Source organism: Schistocerca nitens, unplaced genomic scaffold (assembly GCF_023898315.1).
Source record: "Schistocerca nitens isolate TAMUIC-IGC-003100 unplaced genomic scaffold, iqSchNite1.1 HiC_scaffold_333, whole genome shotgun sequence".
Classification (NCBI taxonomy): Eukaryota; Metazoa; Arthropoda; class Insecta; order Orthoptera; family Acrididae; genus Schistocerca; species Schistocerca nitens.
In genome coordinates this window covers 251595-266791 of record NW_026045867.1, presented here as the reverse complement: position 1 = coordinate 266791, position 15197 = coordinate 251595, and the positions used below count along the sequence as shown (strand labels likewise).

Genomic DNA, 15197 nt, shown 5'->3' with positions numbered 1-15197 from the left:
CCCGCGGTTCATTCTCATGGCTCACGCAGTTCGAGTGCGAAACACACGCGGCACCATTATCGGAGAAAAAAGAAAATGATGCATCGGCCGGGAATCGAACCCGGGCCGCCCGCGTGGCAGGCGAGCATTCTACCACTGAACCACCGATGCTCAGCTAGTTAACAGCTTCCTGGTGCTTTCCGCGGAGACGCCTGAAGGGAAAGTGGGACTACCGTCCAGCGCCGTCGCATCCTCTCGAGAGAATGCTACAGACGCTGAATCCTGCACTGCACTGCTTAAAAATGACGCCAGAATGCGATCGTCTAAGTACTCATGCGGCGCACGCACGCGACGACTCTTGCCAAAGGACGCGAAATGTGCGTCGAGACGCTGTCTGGGTGCGCTCGCCCACCCCGTAATGCGCCTACAGCTACGACCACCTTGAGCCGCCGCCGACAGGCGGGAAGCAGACACAGCGCGGCGTGCGCGGAAGGAAACTGTGCGGTGGTGGTGTAATGGTCAGCATAGTTGCCTTCCAAGCAGTTGATCCGGGTTCGATTCCCGGCCACCGCAGCCGGCTTTTTACTTTTGCGTACGAGTACTTTTGCCACGCGTCCTTAAATTAATGTTTCTTTCCCCCTCTTAGTCGCTGCAGGCCACCCTATAGTGTGTGCGTCGATTCCCCTTGAGTCTGTCTCGACTTGTCTCGACTGACGCGAGAGCTGACGCTCTCCAATCGGCCTATATCAAAAGGACAAGCACGCGAAACGACTGAGAGAGGTATGGCGAGGCGGGCACAACATTACTTATGCCTCAGGTAAAGACCCGCTGCCTGTTATCATTGTGTGATTATACATGTTCTGTCATACAAATTCAGTTTTATTACTAGTACATTCATTCCTTCCTTCCTTCCTTCCATCCTTCCTTCCTTTCTTTCTTTGTTGCGTGTTTTACAACACGCTCCTTCATTACACTGTGGCCGCACGGCGCGACTTGGCATACCGAGAGGCAAAACGTGGCGCCAGTGCCCATGACCGAATAGCGCTGCAGCTCCGAAAGCGAAGAGGAAAGAGAAATACGAATTGAAACTGTCGACAGTGCCCTGCGTTCGCAGGCGGTCACCCGCCCAAGCACTGACAACGCCCAGCGTCGCGCAGTAGCGGTGATCGGACGAGAAACTGTGTGTTCAGCGTGCTGTGACCAGTGAAGTGTTTTAGCGCGTCCCGACACGTCGCGTTCGGGTCCCCTAGCAGCTCCCACAACAATGTGACGATTTCTTTGTCACCATGCTTCCCCGGGGAAATCGGCGTTGCCTTTTTGAAATAGTAAAATCGTAGTGGCCCGTGGGGGGATCGAACCCACGACCTTCGCGTTATTAGCACGACGCTCTAACCAACTGAGCTAACGGGCCTCGGTGCAAAGAGACTTCCATCGCTTTGCGGCAATTGCTGTGCGTATTGCCATGTAACATTTCTATGCAGCAGTCCAACAGTGGACCAGCGTCTCTCCTCCCTTTATTCCGCTGCTCTTAGTAATTTCATTGCGTGCCCGTTTCTCTCGACTGTTTTCGGCTGACGTTTGCGAACCAGTAGCTATAATGCGAGGAGGACGTGAAACAGCATTTCGCACGGTCAAAACTTGTCGTGATTTGTTCCGAAAAAATTCCGTTCCGGTACCGGGAATCGAACCCGGGCCTCCTGGGTGAAAGCCAGGTATCCTAGCCACTAGACCACACCGGACGCGCGCATATTCCATCGTGCTTACACGCCGTCCACTCGCTCTCCGTGTCGCACTTTCCCTGTTTGCGAGCATCTTTTCGCGCGACCATGCCGAGGCGCGCATGGCAACAGTCACAAACCATTGCTTTTGGTCTCGTTGTTACTGGGGTAGGAGGGAAACCAAACCTGTAAGTAGTAATATTTATTTACTTATTTTGCTACTAAAGACCTGCTGCCTGGCATTATATAGCAGGTCGTACATTGTGTGACTTTATATGTTACATCATACGAAATTCAGTTTTACTACTAGTACATTTTTCTAAAAAAATTAGAAAGGAACTGCAAGTAGTAATAACGGGAAGTGAACATTTTCACGCTGAGTCGTTGAAGCCTTGTGCATAACGAACTACAAAGTGTTTCGCTCCTTCGCAACCGCAGAGCCGTCAATTTAGCTGTGAACGAAAGTAAATTAAATGCCCCGGGTGAGGATCGAACTCACGACCTTAAGATTATGAGACTTACGCGCTGCCTACTGCGCTACCGAGGCAGGTGATCGCCGCACCCTCTGGAATCTCTGTAAGTACCGAATACCAGTGGAGGAGAGTCTATCTGCACTTCCTGGCTAACTTTTTTCCGTTGCTACACGTGCATTCCCGGCGCGACAGGCAACTTGCTATGCTAGGCCGACGCCAGTACGTACAATAGCACGCAAGCGCCCAAACGACAAGTCGTGCGCGCTGCATGTTTGGTTCTTTCCACACGGAATCCCGCGGTTCATTCTCATGGCTCACGCAGTTCGAGTGCGAAACACACGCGGCACCATTATCGGAGAAAAAAGAAAATGATGCATCGGCCGGGAATCGAACCCGGGCCGCCCGCGTGGCAGGCGAGCATTCTACCACTGAACCACCGATGCTCAGCTAGTTAACAGCTTCCTGGTGCTTTCCGCGGAGACGCCTGAAGGGAAAGTGGGACTACCGTCCAGCGCCGTCGCATCCTCTCGAGAGAATGCTACAGACGCTGAATCCTGCACTGCACTGCTTAAAAATGACGCCAGAATGCGATCGTCTAAGTACTCATGCGGCGCACGCACGCGACGACTCTTGCCAAAGGACGCGAAATGTGCGTCGAGACGCTGTCTGGGTGCGCTCGCCCACCCCGTAATGCGCCTACAGCTACGACCACCTTGAGCCGCCGCCGACAGGCGGGAAGCAGACACAGCGCGGCGTGCGCGGAAGGAAACTGTGCGGTGGTGGTGTAATGGTCAGCATAGTTGCCTTCCAAGCAGTTGATCCGGGTTCGATTCCCGGCCACCGCAGCCGGCTTTTTACTTTTGCGTACGAGTACTTTTGCCACGCGTCCTTAAATTAATGTTTCTTTCCCCCTCTTAGTCGCTGCAGGCCACCCCATAGTGTGTGTGTGTGTCGATTCCCCTTGAGTCTCGACTTGTCTCGACTGACGCGAGAGCTGACGCTCTCCAATCGGCCTATATCAAAAGGACAAGCACGCGAAACGACTGAGAGAGGTATGGCGAGGCGGGCACAACATTACTTATGCCTCAGGTAAAGACCCGCTGCCTGTTATCATTGTGTGATTATACATGTTCTGTCATACAAATTCAGTTTTATTACTAGTACATTCATTCCTTCCTTCCTTCCTTCCATCCTTCCTTCCTTTCTTTCTTTGTTGCGTGTTTTACAACACGCTCCTTCATTACACTGTGGCCGCACGGCGCGACTTGGCATACCGAGAGGCAAAACGTGGCGCCAGTGCCCATGACCGAATAGCGCTGCAGCTCCGAAAGCGAAGAGGAAAGAGAAATACGAATTGAAACTGTCGACAGTGCCCTGCGTTCGCAGGCGGTCACCCGCCCAAGCACTGACAACGCCCAGCGTCGCGCAGTAGCGGTGATCGGACGAGAAACTGTGTGTTCAGCGTGCTGTGACCAGTGAAGTGTTTTAGCGCGTCCCGACACGTCGCGTTCGGGTCCCCTAGCAGCTCCCACAACAATGTGACGATTTCTTTGTCACCATGCTTCCCCGGGGAAATCGGCGTTGCCTTTTTGAAATAGTAAAATCGTAGTGGCCCGTGGGGGGATCGAACCCACGACCTTCGCGTTATTAGCACGACGCTCTAACCAACTGAGCTAACGGGCCTCGGTGCAAAGAGACTTCCATCGCTTTGCGGCAATTGCTGTGCGTATTGCCATGTAACATTTCTATGCAGCAGTCCAACAGTGGACCAGCGTCTCTCCTCCCTTTATTCCGCTGCTCTTAGTAATTTCATTGCGTGCCCGTTTCTCTCGACTGTTTTCGGCTGACGTTTGCGAACCAGTAGCTATAATGCGAGGAGGACGTGAAACAGCATTTCGCACGGTCAAAACTTGTCGTGATTTGTTCCGAAAAAATTCCGTTCCGGTACCGGGAATCGAACCCGGGCCTCCTGGGTGAAAGCCAGGTATCCTAGCCACTAGACCACACCGGACGCGCGCATATTCCATCGTGCTTACACGCCGTCCACTCGCTCTCCGTGTCGCACTTTCCCTGTTTGCGAGCATCTTTTCGCGCGACCATGCCGAGGCGCGCATGGCAACAGTCACAAACCATTGCTTTTGGTCTCGTTGTTACTGGGGTAGGAGGGAAACCAAACCTGTAAGTAGTAATATTTATTTACTTATTTTGCTACTAAAGACCTGCTGCCTGTCATTATATAGCAGGTCGTACATTGTGTGACTTTATATGTTACATCATACGAAATTCAGTTTTACTACTAGTACATTTTTCTAAAAAAATTAGAAAGGAACTGCAAGTAGTAATAACGGGAAGTGAACATTTTCACGCTGAGTCGTTGAAGCCTTGTGCATAACGAACTACAAAGTGTTTCGCTCCTTCGCAACCGCAGAGCCGTCAATTTAGCTGTGAACGAAAGTAAATTAAATGCCCCGGGTGAGGATCGAACTCACGACCTTAAGATTATGAGACTTACGCGCTGCCTACTGCGCTACCGAGGCAGGTGATCGCCGCACCCTCTGGAATCTCTGTAAGTACCGAATACCAGTGGAGGAGAGTCTATCTGCACTTCCTGGCTAACTTTTTTCCGTTGCTACACGTGCATTCCCGGCGCGACAGGCAACTTGCTATGCTAGGCCGACGCCAGTACGTACAATAGCACGCAAGCGCCCAAACGACAAGTCGTGCGCGCTGCATGTTTGGTTCTTTCCACACGGAATCCCGCGGTTCATTCTCATGGCTCACGCAGTTCGAGTGCGAAACACACGCGGCACCATTATCGGAGAAAAAAGAAAATGATGCATCGGCCGGGAATCGAACCCGGGCCGCCCGCGTGGCAGGCGAGCATTCTACCACTGAACCACCGATGCTCAGCTAGTTAACAGCTTCCTGGTGCTTTCCGCGGAGACGCCTGAAGGGAAAGTGGGACTACCGTCCAGCGCCGTCGCATCCTCTCGAGAGAATGCTACAGACGCTGAATCCTGCACTGCACTGCTTAAAAATGACGCCAGAATGCGATCGTCTAAGTACTCATGCGGCGCACGCACGCGACGACTCTTGCCAAAGGACGCGAAATGTGCGTCGAGACGCTGTCTGGGTGCGCTCGCCCACCCCGTAATGCGCCTACAGCTACGACCACCTTGAGCCGCCGCCGACAGGCGGGAAGCAGACACAGCGCGGCGTGCGCGGAAGGAAACTGTGCGGTGGTGGTGTAATGGTCAGCATAGTTGCCTTCCAAGCAGTTGATCCGGGTTCGATTCCCGGCCACCGCAGCCGGCTTTTTACTTTTGCGTACGAGTACTTTTGCCACGCGTCCTTAAATTAATGTTTCTTTCCCCCTCTTAGTCGCTGCAGGCCACCCCATAGTGTGTGTGTGTGTCGATTCCCCTTGAGTCTCGACTTGTCTCGACTGACGCGAGAGCTGACGCTCTCCAATCGGCCTATATCAAAAGGACAAGCACGCGAAACGACTGAGAGAGGTATGGCGAGGCGGGCACAACATTACTTATGCCTCAGGTAAAGACCCGCTGCCTGTTATCATTGTGTGATTATACATGTTCTGTCATACAAATTCAGTTTTATTACTAGTACATTCATTCCTTCCTTCCTTCCTTCCATCCTTCCTTCCTTTCTTTCTTTGTTGCGTGTTTTACAACACGCTCCTTCATTACACTGTGGCCGCACGGCGCGACTTGGCATACCGAGAGGCAAAACGTGGCGCCAGTGCCCATGACCGAATAGCGCTGCAGCTCCGAAAGCGAAGAGGAAAGAGAAATACGAATTGAAACTGTCGACAGTGCCCTGCGTTCGCAGGCGGTCACCCGCCCAAGCACTGACAACGCCCAGCGTCGCGCAGTAGCGGTGATCGGACGAGAAACTGTGTGTTCAGCGTGCTGTGACCAGTGAAGTGTTTTAGCGCGTCCCGACACGTCGCGTTCGGGTCCCCTAGCAGCTCCCACAACAATGTGACGATTTCTTTGTCACCATGCTTCCCCGGGGAAATCGGCGTTGCCTTTTTGAAATAGTAAAATCGTAGTGGCCCGTGGGGGGATCGAACCCACGACCTTCGCGTTATTAGCACGACGCTCTAACCAACTGAGCTAACGGGCCTCGGTGCAAAGAGACTTCCATCGCTTTGCGGCAATTGCTGTGCGTATTGCCATGTAACATTTCTATGCAGCAGTCCAACAGTGGACCAGCGTCTCTCCTCCCTTTATTCCGCTGCTCTTAGTAATTTCATTGCGTGCCCGTTTCTCTCGACTGTTTTCGGCTGACGTTTGCGAACCAGTAGCTATAATGCGAGGAGGACGTGAAACAGCATTTCGCACGGTCAAAACTTGTCGTGATTTGTTCCGAAAAAATTCCGTTCCGGTACCGGGAATCGAACCCGGGCCTCCTGGGTGAAAGCCAGGTATCCTAGCCACTAGACCACACCGGACGCGCGCATATTCCATCGTGCTTACACGCCGTCCACTCGCTCTCCGTGTCGCACTTTCCCTGTTTGCGAGCATCTTTTCGCGCGACCATGCCGAGGCGCGCATGGCAACAGTCACAAACCATTGCTTTTGGTCTCGTTGTTACTGGGGTAGGAGGGAAACCAAACCTGTAAGTAGTAATATTTATTTACTTATTTTGCTACTAAAGACCTGCTGCCTGGCATTATATAGCAGGTCGTACATTGTGTGACTTTATATGTTACATCATACGAAATTCAGTTTTACTACTAGTACATTTTTCTAAAAAAATTAGAAAGGAACTGCAAGTAGTAATAACGGGAAGTGAACATTTTCACGCTGAGTCGTTGAAGCCTTGTGCATAACGAACTACAAAGTGTTTCGCTCCTTCGCAACCGCAGAGCCGTCAATTTAGCTGTGAACGAAAGTAAATTAAATGCCCCGGGTGAGGATCGAACTCACGACCTTAAGATTATGAGACTTACGCGCTGCCTACTGCGCTACCGAGGCAGGTGATCGCCGCACCCTCTGGAATCTCTGTAAGTACCGAATACCAGTGGAGGAGAGTCTATCTGCACTTCCTGGCTAACTTTTTTCCGTTGCTACACGTGCATTCCCGGCGCGACAGGCAACTTGCTATGCTAGGCCGACGCCAGTACGTACAATAGCACGCAAGCGCCCAAACGACAAGTCGTGCGCGCTGCATGTTTGGTTCTTTCCACACGGAATCCCGCGGTTCATTCTCATGGCTCACGCAGTTCGAGTGCGAAACACACGCGGCACCATTATCGGAGAAAAAAGAAAATGATGCATCGGCCGGGAATCGAACCCGGGCCGCCCGCGTGGCAGGCGAGCATTCTACCACTGAACCACCGATGCTCAGCTAGTTAACAGCTTCCTGGTGCTTTCCGCGGAGACGCCTGAAGGGAAAGTGGGACTACCGTCCAGCGCCGTCGCATCCTCTCGAGAGAATGCTACAGACGCTGAATCCTGCACTGCACTGCTTAAAAATGACGCCAGAATGCGATCGTCTAAGTACTCATGCGGCGCACGCACGCGACGACTCTTGCCAAAGGACGCGAAATGTGCGTCGAGACGCTGTCTGGGTGCGCTCGCCCACCCCGTAATGCGCCTACAGCTACGACCACCTTGAGCCGCCGCCGACAGGCGGGAAGCAGACACAGCGCGGCGTGCGCGGAAGGAAACTGTGCGGTGGTGGTGTAATGGTCAGCATAGTTGCCTTCCAAGCAGTTGATCCGGGTTCGATTCCCGGCCACCGCAGCCGGCTTTTTACTTTTGCGTACGAGTACTTTTGCCACGCGTCCTTAAATTAATGTTTCTTTCCCCCTCTTAGTCGCTGCAGGCCACCCCATAGTGTGTGTGTGTGTCGATTCCCCTTGAGTCTCGACTTGTCTCGACTGACGCGAGAGCTGACGCTCTCCAATCGGCCTATATCAAAAGGACAAGCACGCGAAACGACTGAGAGAGGTATGGCGAGGCGGGCACAACATTACTTATGCCTCAGGTAAAGACCCGCTGCCTGTTATCATTGTGTGATTATACATGTTCTGTCATACAAATTCAGTTTTATTACTAGTACATTCATTCCTTCCTTCCTTCCTTCCTTCCATCCTTCCTTCCTTTCTTTCTTTGTTGCGTGTTTTACAACACGCTCCTTCATTACACTGTGGCCGCACGGCGCGACTTGGCATACCGAGAGGCAAAACGTGGCGCCAGTGCCCATGACCGAATAGCGCTGCAGCTCCGAAAGCGAAGAGGAAAGAGAAATACGAATTGAAACTGTCGACAGTGCCCTGCGTTCGCAGGCGGTCACCCGCCCAAGCACTGACAACGCCCAGCGTCGCGCAGTAGCGGTGATCGGACGAGAAACTGTGTGTTCAGCGTGCTGTGACCAGTGAAGTGTTTTAGCGCGTCCCGACACGTCGCGTTCGGGTCCCCTAGCAGCTCCCACAACAATGTGACGATTTCTTTGTCACCATGCTTCCCCGGGGAAATCGGCGTTGCCTTTTTGAAATAGTAAAATCGTAGTGGCCCGTGGGGGGATCGAACCCACGACCTTCGCGTTATTAGCACGACGCTCTAACCAACTGAGCTAACGGGCCTCGGTGCAAAGAGACTTCCATCGCTTTGCGGCAATTGCTGTGCGTATTGCCATGTAACATTTCTATGCAGCAGTCCAACAGTGGACCAGCGTCTCTCCTCCCTTTATTCCGCTGCTCTTAGTAATTTCATTGCGTGCCCGTTTCTCTCGACTGTTTTCGGCTGACGTTTGCGAACCAGTAGCTATAATGCGAGGAGGACGTGAAACAGCATTTCGCACGGTCAAAACTTGTCGTGATTTGTTCCGAAAAAATTCCGTTCCGGTACCGGGAATCGAACCCGGGCCTCCTGGGTGAAAGCCAGGTATCCTAGCCACTAGACCACACCGGACGCGCGCATATTCTTACACGCCGTCCACTCGCTCTCCGTGTCGCACTTTCCCTGTTTGCGAGCATCTTTTCGCGCGACCATGCCGAGGCGCGCATGGCAACAGTCACAAACCATTGCTTTTGGTCTCGTTGTTACTGGGGTAGGAGGGAAACCAAACCTGTAAGTAGTAATATTTATTTACTTATTTTGCTACTAAAGACCTGCTGCCTGGCATTATATAGCAGGTCGTACATTGTGTGACTTTATATGTTACATCATACGAAATTCAGTTTTACTACTAGTACATTTTTCTAAAAAAATTAGAAAGGAACTGCAAGTAGTAATAACGGGAAGTGAACATTTTCACGCTGAGTCGTTGAAGCCTTGTGCATAACGAACTACAAAGTGTTTCGCTCCTTCGCAACCGCAGAGCCGTCAATTTAGCTGTGAACGAAAGTAAATTAAATGCCCCGGGTGAGGATCGAACTCACGACCTTAAGATTATGAGACTTACGCGCTGCCTACTGCGCTACCGAGGCAGGTGATCGCCGCACCCTCTGGAATCTCTGTAAGTACCGAATACCAGTGGAGGAGAGTCTATCTGCACTTCCTGGCTAACTTTTTTCCGTTGCTACACGTGCATTCCCGGCGCGACAGGCAACTTGCTATGCTAGGCCGACGCCAGTACGTACAATAGCACGCAAGCGCCCAAACGACAAGTCGTGCGCGCTGCATGTTTGGTTCTTTCCACACGGAATCCCGCGGTTCATTCTCATGGCTCACGCAGTTCGAGTGCGAAACACACGCGGCACCATTATCGGAGAAAAAAGAAAATGATGCATCGGCCGGGAATCGAACCCGGGCCGCCCGCGTGGCAGGCGAGCATTCTACCACTGAACCACCGATGCTCAGCTAGTTAACAGCTTCCTGGTGCTTTCCGCGGAGACGCCTGAAGGGAAAGTGGGACTACCGTCCAGCGCCGTCGCATCCTCTCGAGAGAATGCTACAGACGCTGAATCCTGCACTGCACTGCTTAAAAATGACGCCAGAATGCGATCGTCTAAGTACTCATGCGGCGCACGCACGCGACGACTCTTGCCAAAGGACGCGAAATGTGCGTCGAGACGCTGTCTGGGTGCGCTCGCCCACCCCGTAATGCGCCTACAGCTACGACCACCTTGAGCCGCCGCCGACAGGCGGGAAGCAGACACAGCGCGGCGTGCGCGGAAGGAAACTGTGCGGTGGTGGTGTAATGGTCAGCATAGTTGCTTTCCAAGCAGTTGATCCGGGTTCGATTCCCGGCCACCGCAGCCGGCTTTTTACTTTTGCGTACGAGTACTTTTGCCACGCGTCCTTAAATTAATGTTTCTTTCCCCCTCTTAGTCGCTGCAGGCCACCCCATAGTGTGTGTGTGTGTCGATTCCCCTTGAGTCTCGACTTGTCTCGACTGACGCGAGAGCTGACGCTCTCCAATCGGCCTATATCAAAAGGACAAGCACGCGAAACGACTGAGAGAGGTATGGCGAGGCGGGCACAACATTACTTATGCCTCAGGTAAAGACCCGCTGCCTGTTATCATTGTGTGATTATACATGTTCTGTCATACAAATTCAGTTTTATTACTAGTACATTCATTCCTTCCTTCCTTCCTTCCATCCTTCCTTTCTTTCTTTGTTGCGTGTTTTACAACACGCTCCTTCATTACACTGTGGCCGCACGGCGCGACTTGGCATACCGAGAGGCAAAACGTGGCGCCAGTGCCCATGACCGAATAGCGCTGCAGCTCCGAAAGCGAAGAGGAAAGAGAAATACGAATTGAAACTGTCGACAGTGCCCTGCGTTCGCAGGCGGTCACCCGCCCAAGCACTGACAACGCCCAGCGTCGCGCAGTAGCGGTGATCGGACGAGAAACTGTGTGTTCAGCGTGCTGTGACCAGTGAAGTGTTTTAGCGCGTCCCGACACGTCGCGTTCGGGTCCCCTAGCAGCTCCCACAACAATGTGACGATTTCTTTGTCACCATGCTTCCCCGGGGAAATCGGCGTTGCCTTTTTGAAATAGTAAAATCGTAGTGGCCCGTGGGGGGATCGAACCCACGACCTTCGCGTTATTAGCACGACGCTCTAACCAACTGAGCTAACGGGCCTCGGTGCAAAGAGACTTCCATCGCTTTGCGGCAATTGCTGTGCGTATTGCCATGTAACATTTCTATGCAGCAGTCCAACAGTGGACCAGCGTCTCTCCTCCCTTTATTCCGCTGCTCTTAGTAATTTCATTGCGTGCCCGTTTCTCTCGACTGTTTTCGGCTGACGTTTGCGAACCAGTAGCTATAATGCGAGGAGGACGTGAAACAGCATTTCGCACGGTCAAAACTTGTCGTGATTTGTTCCGAAAAAATTCCGTTCCGGTACCGGGAATCGAACCCGGGCCTCCTGGGTGAAAGCCAGGTATCCTAGCCACTTTTTTTTTTTTTTTTTTTTTTTTTTTTTTTTTTTTATTGCTTGCGCCTCTTCACATGGATAACGTGCATGCACACTGTAGCGAGGCTCGTAAACGAATGACATCGCCAAGCATGACATTATACTGCAAAATGCATACAAACCACTGTTGTGCCTATGCATTCAGAAAACCTCTGAGGCCAGTAGAATACTTGTCATAGGTTGTAGAACATCCCTTTCATTCAGTGTACTGCCATGTGTTAGATGCTGCTCGAGATAGCTCCGCTCCTTGCAGGAAGGTTAATAAAATGAATGCCTTCTGTGAGGTTCGAACTCACGACCCCTGGTTTACGAGACCAGTGCTCTACCACTTTTTTTTTTTTTTTTTTTTTACCACTTTTTTTTTTATCAATTACGCCTTAACCACTTTTTTTTTTTTTTTTTTTTTTTTTTTTTTTTTTTTTTGACACAATGAATCAAAGTTTATTCTTCTTCCAGATACAAGCGAACAACAGCTTTTTTTTTTTTTTTTTTTTTTTTTTTGAATGGTCAGGGCATGGTACACGCCGCACAAGCAGTGGGGTCTGTTCACGGCACTGCCAGTGCGTCGAGACCCAAACCCCTCCCACCCCTTTTTCACGTTCCCTGTTGGGTCATAACACGAAGTGTGCAGAAATCGTAACACAATAGTCCCATTCTCCGATGTAAGAAAAACAAGGAAAAACTCTTCACTGAGTAGGAACGGAACACTGATAAAAAAAAAAAAAAAAAAAAAAAAAAAAATAAAATAATAGAAAGTTCCTGAAGCAAGGTAAAAGTAAATAATAATAAGGAACCAAGTGACTGGTATTTTTCTTGTGTTCGTCCTCGTGCAAGGTGTTGTAGTGGTTCCACATATTTAACCAACACCCATTTTTTCAAAAATGATCTTCAGCATGTTGCCATAGTGCTTCTGGTGGTTGCGATACGTGCTGATTTTTGCATATTCACACTTCATGTAAACGCGGAACTCGATCTCGTTGTCCGACCCAATTGTGTTGATGACATAACTAACATATTTTCCCAGTAACCAGCTAATGGCGTTGGTTTTTAATTTCGGAAAGTATGTCATGTCCGGTCTCAGGAGGAGCGATGGCGTTATATATTGCGTAGAGGATCTGGTGAGAAAGGCGATTTGTTGCCTGATCCAATTCCAGTTATGCACATTGCCACCACAGGTGAATCTGTGGCCGAGTGTATCCACCAGATTGCATTTTCCACAAAGGTGTGTCTGGTTTAAACCGATCCCATATAGTCTCTCGTTGGTGCTGATGACATTATTAACTGTTTTGTACCATGCGGAAATAGCGTCCGTAGATAGCCCGGCATAGTTGATGTTCCGCCATACAGCTGTCCAGTCACAATTTGGGAATTTCGTTTCAATTTTGTTTCTACCCTCATTGAACTTCCTTTCAAGTATGATGTCGCGCGCTGTGATACGTGTGTTGCTTCTGATTTCGTCACTAAGATAACTTGCTTCGAGGAAAAAGTTCCTCACATACTGCAGACGGGCATTAATCCTTCGCACATCAATCGGTGCTTGCAGGCTATGGGGTGTCACAGCCTCAAAGAGCTTTGCGGTTATACATTGTGGAAGTTCTCTGAGTATATGGAAAGTCCGTTTGAGGAACAGAGCAGACGCTTTATTGCGAATATCCACCAAACCGAGGCCCCCGTTTCTGACATCCAGTATAACCGTAGTCGCACCAACCCTGAATATGTCTCCTCGCCATAAATAATTGGTAACAGTGGACATGATCCCTTTCGCTACTAGTTTAGGGATCGGAAAGACCTGCGCAGTGAAATACGCTTTAGACAAAACGCATGAGTTGATGAATCTGACTTTTTGCACCAGGTCCATAGTTCGATGGATGTTCTCCATTACAGCACCATGAACTTTCCTCCTAGTTTCCGTCCAGTTAAAAGCAGCCATCCGCATCGGACATGCCATTAAGGTTATGCCCAAAGTTTTATGTTTGGTGTCTTGTTTAGCCCATGCCAGTCGAAGGTGATCGAGGCCCCGTAGATTCAATATTTGACTTTTGTTTTCATTTGCTGTCGCTCCCGACGCTAGACAATATCTTTGGATTTCTCTGTCCAGTGTAACAGCCTCCTCCTTATTCCTTATTACAACGCCCACGTCATCAGCATAGGCTCGTATGACAGTTTTCTCACCACTCAATGTTAGGCCTGTTAATCTTGCGTGGACAGTGCGGAGGAAGGGCTCTAAAGATACGGAAAATAAAAACATTGATAAGGGACTGCCCTGTGGAACCCCTCGCCTTATCTGTATGGGTTTAGATGTTTGGCCATTGATTGCTATTTTCGCATTTATACCCGTTGCAATATTCCTTATCATGTTCACAATATGGGGGTGGAAAGCCATTCTTGACAGCGTCGCAAAGAGGTATCTATGACTAACACGGTCAAAAGCTTTGTTGAAATCGATAAAGATTAACGCACATTTTATACTTGTCACGGAGGTAATTGCAATGACGTCTCTGTATGCAGATAGACTTTCGAATATCGTTCTGGTCGGAGAACAAGATTGGTAATGACTCAATATTTTGTTGGAATAGACAGAGAGTCTTTTGTTGATAATACGCGAAATTATTTTGTAATCAGAATTTAGTAGCGAAAGAGGCCGAAAATTGTTTAAGTTGGTTTTGCCTTTACTCTTAGGAATCAGTATTATTTTACTTTCCTTAAACTCTGCAGGGATCGGTTGTCCGTTCAGGACCTCATTTGCCATGGAAGTGATCTTGTCCCCAATGATAGACCAGTAGCGGGCATAAAACTCCACAGGGAGGCCATCAAATCCCGGAGATTTGTTGAGAGGTGAGTTACGCACTGCCTCATGCACTTCATCTTTAGTAATAGGTGACAGGATGTCAGCGTTGTCTGTGCCCGACAATTGTGGACCTAAAATATTGAGAAAGTCCTCGAGAGCTGCATCTTCCACTGTGGTAGGGGCATATAGGGTTTCATAGTACCTGTGGACTTCGTCCAGTATTTGTTTCTGGCATGTGAGCCTCGTACCAGTATGCGTCTGGACTTCATCAATGAAAGTTAGACGTCTGTTTTTAGCATGCCGCACCAAGTGATACAGAGAAGCTGTTTCATCTGCTACGACTGATGTGGCTTTCGATTTAATTTTGAGTCCCTCCATCTGTTGCCGTTTAATGCTTAATAACTTGGCTTTAATTTTTTTGATATCATGCAGACGAATTACGCCATCATGGGCTTGTTGATATAAGTCCCTTAAAACTTTATAATAAAACTCCATTGTATTCCTCAACTCCCTGTGCCTCGCTGCACTATACTGCATGACAACTTTCCGCAGCTTTGGTTTAGCCCTCCTTGTCCACCAGTCAATGACTGTTGGGTGCTTGTCTACTGTGCGGAGGCACATAGTCCACGCAAACCTTATTTCCTGTTCCAGTGCGTCGTCAGTTAAAACAGAAATATTTAAGTTCCATTGGCCTCTGAATCGACGGGTTGGCTGTACACTTAGATTAAAGCAAGTTAAAAGTGTACTGTGATCGCTAAAATACACAGGAATAGTCTCAACGTTTAATAAAGAATTTTGCAAATTTGGTGACACGTAAATTCTATCTAGTCTGCTGCAGGAG

General features: G+C 49.9%; 23 non-coding genes across 23 annotated transcripts; 5 read left to right on the top strand and 18 right to left on the bottom strand.

The window, feature by feature from the left end:
* Positions 1-79: 79 nt before the first annotated feature.
* Positions 80-150, bottom strand: Trnag-gcc (transfer RNA glycine (anticodon GCC)). Its single transcript has one exon. It is a non-coding gene; the product is annotated as a tRNA-Gly (tRNA).
* A 330-nt stretch (positions 151-480) lies between these two features.
* Trnag-ucc (transfer RNA glycine (anticodon UCC)) lies at positions 481-552 on the top strand. Its single transcript has one exon. It is a non-coding gene; the product is annotated as a tRNA-Gly (tRNA).
* A 764-nt stretch (positions 553-1316) lies between these two features.
* Trnai-aau (transfer RNA isoleucine (anticodon AAU)) lies at positions 1317-1390 on the bottom strand. Its single transcript has one exon. It is a non-coding gene; the product is annotated as a tRNA-Ile (tRNA).
* A 256-nt stretch (positions 1391-1646) lies between these two features.
* Positions 1647-1718, bottom strand: Trnae-uuc (transfer RNA glutamic acid (anticodon UUC)). The gene has a single exon. It is a non-coding gene; the product is annotated as a tRNA-Glu (tRNA).
* A 453-nt stretch (positions 1719-2171) lies between these two features.
* Positions 2172-2244, bottom strand: Trnam-cau (transfer RNA methionine (anticodon CAU)). The gene has a single exon. It is a non-coding gene; the product is annotated as a tRNA-Met (tRNA).
* A 298-nt stretch (positions 2245-2542) lies between these two features.
* Positions 2543-2613, bottom strand: Trnag-gcc (transfer RNA glycine (anticodon GCC)). Its single transcript has one exon. It is a non-coding gene; the product is annotated as a tRNA-Gly (tRNA).
* A 330-nt stretch (positions 2614-2943) lies between these two features.
* Trnag-ucc (transfer RNA glycine (anticodon UCC)) lies at positions 2944-3015 on the top strand. Its single transcript has one exon. It is a non-coding gene; the product is annotated as a tRNA-Gly (tRNA).
* Positions 3016-3779: 764 nt separating this feature from the next.
* Positions 3780-3853, bottom strand: Trnai-aau (transfer RNA isoleucine (anticodon AAU)). Its single transcript has one exon. It is a non-coding gene; the product is annotated as a tRNA-Ile (tRNA).
* Positions 3854-4109: 256 nt separating this feature from the next.
* Trnae-uuc (transfer RNA glutamic acid (anticodon UUC)) lies at positions 4110-4181 on the bottom strand. The gene has a single exon. It is a non-coding gene; the product is annotated as a tRNA-Glu (tRNA).
* Positions 4182-4634: 453 nt separating this feature from the next.
* Positions 4635-4707, bottom strand: Trnam-cau (transfer RNA methionine (anticodon CAU)). Its single transcript has one exon. It is a non-coding gene; the product is annotated as a tRNA-Met (tRNA).
* A 298-nt stretch (positions 4708-5005) lies between these two features.
* On the bottom strand, positions 5006-5076 carry Trnag-gcc (transfer RNA glycine (anticodon GCC)). The gene has a single exon. It is a non-coding gene; the product is annotated as a tRNA-Gly (tRNA).
* A 330-nt stretch (positions 5077-5406) lies between these two features.
* Trnag-ucc (transfer RNA glycine (anticodon UCC)) lies at positions 5407-5478 on the top strand. Its single transcript has one exon. It is a non-coding gene; the product is annotated as a tRNA-Gly (tRNA).
* Positions 5479-6242: 764 nt separating this feature from the next.
* Trnai-aau (transfer RNA isoleucine (anticodon AAU)) lies at positions 6243-6316 on the bottom strand. The gene has a single exon. It is a non-coding gene; the product is annotated as a tRNA-Ile (tRNA).
* Positions 6317-6572: 256 nt separating this feature from the next.
* Positions 6573-6644, bottom strand: Trnae-uuc (transfer RNA glutamic acid (anticodon UUC)). Its single transcript has one exon. It is a non-coding gene; the product is annotated as a tRNA-Glu (tRNA).
* Positions 6645-7097: 453 nt separating this feature from the next.
* Trnam-cau (transfer RNA methionine (anticodon CAU)) lies at positions 7098-7170 on the bottom strand. Its single transcript has one exon. It is a non-coding gene; the product is annotated as a tRNA-Met (tRNA).
* Positions 7171-7468: 298 nt separating this feature from the next.
* On the bottom strand, positions 7469-7539 carry Trnag-gcc (transfer RNA glycine (anticodon GCC)). Its single transcript has one exon. It is a non-coding gene; the product is annotated as a tRNA-Gly (tRNA).
* A 330-nt stretch (positions 7540-7869) lies between these two features.
* Trnag-ucc (transfer RNA glycine (anticodon UCC)) lies at positions 7870-7941 on the top strand. Its single transcript has one exon. It is a non-coding gene; the product is annotated as a tRNA-Gly (tRNA).
* A 768-nt stretch (positions 7942-8709) lies between these two features.
* Positions 8710-8783, bottom strand: Trnai-aau (transfer RNA isoleucine (anticodon AAU)). The gene has a single exon. It is a non-coding gene; the product is annotated as a tRNA-Ile (tRNA).
* Positions 8784-9039: 256 nt separating this feature from the next.
* Positions 9040-9111, bottom strand: Trnae-uuc (transfer RNA glutamic acid (anticodon UUC)). Its single transcript has one exon. It is a non-coding gene; the product is annotated as a tRNA-Glu (tRNA).
* Positions 9112-9556: 445 nt separating this feature from the next.
* On the bottom strand, positions 9557-9629 carry Trnam-cau (transfer RNA methionine (anticodon CAU)). The gene has a single exon. It is a non-coding gene; the product is annotated as a tRNA-Met (tRNA).
* A 298-nt stretch (positions 9630-9927) lies between these two features.
* Trnag-gcc (transfer RNA glycine (anticodon GCC)) lies at positions 9928-9998 on the bottom strand. Its single transcript has one exon. It is a non-coding gene; the product is annotated as a tRNA-Gly (tRNA).
* Positions 9999-10328: 330 nt separating this feature from the next.
* Trnag-ucc (transfer RNA glycine (anticodon UCC)) lies at positions 10329-10400 on the top strand. The gene has a single exon. It is a non-coding gene; the product is annotated as a tRNA-Gly (tRNA).
* Positions 10401-11160: 760 nt separating this feature from the next.
* On the bottom strand, positions 11161-11234 carry Trnai-aau (transfer RNA isoleucine (anticodon AAU)). The gene has a single exon. It is a non-coding gene; the product is annotated as a tRNA-Ile (tRNA).
* Between the last annotated feature and the right edge of the window lie 3963 nt (positions 11235-15197).